The sequence below is a fragment of the Schistocerca americana genome, unplaced genomic scaffold (genome assembly GCF_021461395.2).
Source record: "Schistocerca americana isolate TAMUIC-IGC-003095 unplaced genomic scaffold, iqSchAmer2.1 HiC_scaffold_197, whole genome shotgun sequence".
Classification (NCBI taxonomy): Eukaryota; Metazoa; Arthropoda; class Insecta; order Orthoptera; family Acrididae; genus Schistocerca; species Schistocerca americana.
The window spans coordinates 232,501-237,500 of NW_025725903.1; the positions used below are offsets into that span (position 1 = coordinate 232,501).

The 5,000-nt window shown below is 51.7% G+C and overlaps 1 non-coding gene across 1 annotated transcript in view; it reads right to left on the reverse strand.

Annotated features, from left to right (window-relative positions):
* Positions 1-142, reverse strand: part of LOC124573844 — a 1,910-nt gene extending 1,768 nt beyond the window's left edge. The window contains exon 1 of the ribosomal RNA XR_006972178.1: positions 1-142. This exon is cut by the window's left edge and continues 1,768 nt beyond it. This is a non-coding gene — a ribosomal RNA (small subunit ribosomal RNA).
* Between the last annotated feature and the right edge of the window lie 4,858 nt (positions 143-5,000).

Genomic DNA, 5,000 nt, shown 5'->3' on the forward strand with positions numbered 1-5,000 from the left:
CCAAGTAACGTGGGTACGATCTAAGGAACCATAACTGATTTAATGAGCCATTCGCGGTTTCACCTTAATGCGGCTTGTACTGAGACATGCATGGCTTAATCTTTGAGACAAGCATATGACTACTGGCAGGATCAACCAGGGAGCTGCGTCAACTAGAGCTGAGCAGCCGGCCGCCCGGGAGTGTGTCCCGGGGGCCCGCGCGAACACGCAAGCGTCCGCTCAATTATTCTGCAAACAGGAGGAGGCTGAGCTCCCCTGCACAATACACCTCGAAACCCTCTCAGGTCCCGGCGGCGCGCAGCGCCGTCCTAAGTACTTGGTCGGGTTCGAGAGAGGCGCAATCGCCCGGAGTTTGGCGAGTAGACGCTTTAGGTGCGACCACCCGTGCTCCCAACTGAGCTTGCCGCTGCCGACAGAGGCCCGGGAGCGTGCTGTCGTGGCATTGCCGGCGGGAGACAACACGCGCCACCTACGGTGACCGGCAGCTCCAACGCCAGCGCCACAGAAGGACAAAAGCCCCACTTGGGTGCCGAAGCGAACTCTCCCAGCACAGCGCACGCGCCAACACGTCCGCACAGCTGCGATACAAACCACCTGCGAGAACCGCAGAGGCGACCGAGCAGCAGACGGCGTCGCGGCGCCGAGCGCCGGGCGGCGGCGCATCCTCAGCGCACACAGTCCTCAATCGGACCAGCACACTGCAGATGTCCACCGCGCTTCGCACCGGGCCCGCGAGGACCTACTTTGGCCGCACGGCGCCGCGTGCAGGGTGCGCCGGCGCGCAGCTGCGCCGCCTGCCGCCTCCGTCGGCCGGCGCGCCTGCCACTGGCCGCCCCCACCAGCCGGCTGTAGCGCGTGCGCCCACGCACCGCGCGGCCAGCACGCCGGGAGGCCCCCCCTCACCGGCCGGGGACGGTCCCACCCAGCCACCGCCGCGTATCGCTTCACACCCAGATGCCATTCACGTTCGTGGGCATGGTGGGTATCGCTGGAACAACCGGTTGGTAGCTCAACCGATCGTCGCCATCACTGATTCACCTCTAGCGAGAACAACCGCACCACAACGGTTTACCAGTTGTTCATTTGCATAACGTCACCAGCAAACGTAGGCGTCCATCGCCATTTGCAAATTCAACGATTGTTGCATGCCTGTGTCAGGTGTCACGACACACTATGTCTGCCCACATACACGCAACAACATGTGCACGCTTCGCGAACACGTGGAAGGTGGCCCCCGTACGTATGCGATGTCCATTGCGCGAACGACTGTCAACCGGCCTCTGTCGCATGTCGCAGATGTGGAACGCAGTGCACCATGCTATCACGGTGTGTGAGAAGAGACGACTACGTCTGACAACACGCGCCACTACATCAACAGACGGCTCATGCTGATCGCCATCCAGGGCATACCACACTGCAATCCAGCTCTTATAGGGAGACGACACGTAGCTGAGTGCACAACATTTGGACCGCATGGTTCGCCGTTGTTGGCGCAGTCGTTGTACGGTCACATGTACCACGATGTATCATTCAGTACATGAGGACCAATGTGCAGTACAGTGTGTGATTTGGACGTACAACATCAGCGGACAGTTGACACAGGCCGTACCACAGCGTAGGCTAAGTGCTTCGCACATGCGAATGCCAATGAACAACTGCAAATGCCAATGAACAACTGCAAAGGGCATTGAGCATGTACGTCCTGCTGCCATCCACATTACAGTGTATAGCTGCAAGGTGTTTAACATGAAGCGATACACTGGGGACCGGGCAGTGCGAGTAGCAAACTATATTGCGGGGGTTGCAGTTAGGCAACACTACACTAATTTAACGCGTCGTATGACAATTACAGAGCAGGTTAAGGCCCAACGTGTGTTGGGTTAAGGCCCAACGTGTGTTGGGTTAAGGCCCAACGTGTGTTGGGTTAAGGCCCAACGTGTGTTGGGTTAAGGCCCAACGTGTGTTGGGTTAAGGCCCAACGTGTGTTGGGTTAAGGCCCAACGTGTGTTGGGTTAAGGCCCAACGTGTGTTGGGTTAAGGCCCAACGTGTGTTGGGTTAAGGCCCAACGTGTGTTGGGTTACGTTAAGGGGCAATGTGGGTTACGTTAAGGGGCAATGTGGGTTACGTTAAGGGGCAATGTGGGTTACGTTACGGCGCAATATAGGTTACGTTACGGCGCAATATAGGTTACGTTAAGGCGCAATATCGGTTACGTTAAGGCGCAATACAGGTTACGTTAAGGCGCAATACAGGTTACGTTAAGGCGCAATACAGGTTACGTTAAGGCGCAATACAGGTTACGTTAAGGCGCAATACAGGTTACGTTAAGGCGCAATACAGGTTACGTTAAGGCGCAATACAGGTTACGTTAAGGCGCAATACAGGTTACGTTAAGGCGCAATACAGGTTACGTTAAGGCGCAATGCAGGTTACGTTAAGGCGCAATGCAGGTTACGTTAAGGCGCAATACAGGTTACGTTAAGGCGCAATACAGGTTACGTTAAGGCGCAATACAGGTTACGTTAAGGCGCAATACAGGTTACGTTAAGGCGCAATACAGGTTACGTTAAGGCGCAATACAGGTTACGTTAAGGCGCAATACAGGTTACGTTAAGGCGCAATACAGGTTACGTTAAGGCGCAATACAGGTTACGTTAAGGCGCAATACAGGTTACGTTAAGGCGCAATACAGGTTACGTTAAGGCGCAATACAGGTTACGTTAAGGCGCAATACAGGTTACGTTAAGGCGCAATACAGGTTACGTTAAGGCGCAATACAGGTTACGTTAAGGCGCAATACAGGTTACGTTAAGGCGCAATACAGGTTACGTTAAGGCGCAATACAGGTTACGTTAAGGCGCAATACAGGTTACGTTAAGGCGCAATACAGGTTACGTTAAGGCGCAATACAGGTTAGGTTAAGGCGCAATACAGGTTAGGTTAAGGCGCAATACAGGTTAGGTTAAGGTACGACATAGGTTAGGTTAAGGTACGACATAGGTTAGGTTAAGGTACGACATAGGTTAGGTTAAGGTACGACATAGGTTAGGTTAAGGTACGACATAGGTTAGGTTAAGGTACGACATAGGTTAGGTTAAGGTACGACATAGGTTAGGTTAAGGTACGACATAGGTTAGGTTAAGGTACGACATAGGTTAGGTTAAGGTACGACATAGGTTAGGTTAAGGTACGACATAGGTTAGGTTAAGGTACGACATAGGTTAGGTTAAGGTACGACATAGGTTAGGTTAAGGTACGACATAGGTTAGGTTAAGGTACGACATAGGTTAGGTTAAGGTACGACATAGGTTAGGTTAAGGTACGACATAGGTTAGGTTAAGGTACGACATAGGTTAGGTTAAGGTACGACATAGGTTAGGTTAAGGTACGACATAGGTTAGGTTAAGGTACGACATAGGTTAGGTTAAGGTACGACATAGGTTAGGTTAAGGTACGACATAGGTTAGGTTAAGGTACGACATAGGTTAGGTTAAGGTACGACATAGGTTAGGTTAAGGTACGACATAGGTTAGGTTAAGGTACGACATAGGTTAGGTTAAGGTACGACATAGGTTAGGTTAAGGTACGACATAGGTTAGGTTAAGGTACGACATAGGTTAGGTTAAGGTACGACATAGGTTAGGTTAAGGTACGACATAGGTTAGGTTAAGGTACGACATAGGTTAGGTTAAGGTACGACATAGGTTAGGTTAAGGTACGACATAGGTTAGGTTACGGTACGACATAGGTTAGGTTACGGTACGACATAGGTTAGGTTACGGTACGACATAGGTTAGGTTACGGTACGACATAGGTTAGGTTACGGTACGACATAGGTTAGGTTACGGTACGACATAGGTTAGGTTACGGTACGACATAGGTTAGGTTACGGTACGACATAGGTTAGGTTACGGTACGACATAGGTTAGGTTACGGTACGACATAGGTTAGGTTACGGTACGACATAGGTTAGGTTACGGTACGATATAGGTTAGGTTACGGTACGATATAGGTTAGGTTAAGGTACACATTGTTGTAAGGAAAGGTTTAATGGGGGGCGGGGCGGGGCGGCCGGTTTGTTGATTGTGATTATAGTAAGTGGATGCCTGCGGCATCATCTGATTTGCCACGTCAGGATGCACCTTTGGCTCATGACAGGCGGCGCTCTCATTCCATGCTTGTGGCAGACCTGTGTCTTTCATTCCTGCCATTGTTTGTGTGCTGTGAGAGGAGGCAGTATTGTGATGTTGGGTGCACCCCTGTGTAGGACATGTGTGGGTGTTGGTGGCTTGGCTGAGCAATGGTGGTTGTCGGGTGGGTGGGATATTCTGTTTTCTGAGTGGACCTCCCAGTCTGGTTATGACAGTGTGGATTGTCTAATGTGGCGGAGAGGATGCACTGGGTGTTGTTCCATGCTGGTGCTTACATATTGTCTGTGTGCGTGTTACAGGCAGAGAGTAGTGCGTGATAAGGGTGTGTGGCTGACGTGTGGTTGTGATTGTGAGCAGAGTCTTTCAGCATGTATACGGACAGTTGTATACATTATCTGTATTCTGATGGCTCTATCTATTACTAATCAGCGCCGTGTATACGTTTAATCCGGTTCCAGTCGAAACTGTTGTATCTCTGTACATTAGTGACACGGCGAGCCCGCTATGTAGTTACTCGTCTCGGCAGCTTCCACCGGTGTATGGCAAATGATTATAAGGAATCAGTCTAGTCGTCAATACCGATGGTGTGACGTCACATGTCTGGGGTGGGGGACGCTGCGCCCTTCCGGTGGGTCATGGCCTAGAAAGACTCTTCCCACGCAGGGGGGCGTGGACTGTCATTGACTCTTCCAGGTAATATACTTGCCGTACGTTCTTGCGACTGCGAGTGCAACGCTCACCGGTACCGACATGGATGGAGCGCCTCCTAGCTGACCGCTCAGCATCGGCATTCGTACAGAGAGCAACGCGGTCGCGTCTCTAGCTCGTAACTGGTACAGCCCGCAGCT